Genomic DNA, 216 nt, shown 5'->3' with positions numbered 1-216 from the left:
AGAAACCTTCAAGAACCCTACCTGCAAAGCTACAGTACTGTTAAAAGTTCAAAAATAATAATTTAAAATAATGTCATAAACAGATTTTCTATTATATATATTATATAACTTCTATTAACTAAATTAAATCAACATTTGGTGTGACCGTCCTTTGTATTTTAAAGCAGCTTTTGCTGTAGGTGCACTTGCTCATAGTTTTTCAGGTAGCTTTGCAGG

This window comes from Sinocyclocheilus grahami, unplaced genomic scaffold (genome assembly GCF_001515645.1).
Source record: "Sinocyclocheilus grahami isolate Dianchi unplaced genomic scaffold, SAMN03320097.WGS_v1.1 scaffold340.1, whole genome shotgun sequence".
In the NCBI taxonomy this organism is placed as follows: Eukaryota; Metazoa; Chordata; class Actinopteri; order Cypriniformes; family Cyprinidae; genus Sinocyclocheilus; species Sinocyclocheilus grahami.
Note: the sequence above shows the minus strand (reverse complement) of the source record.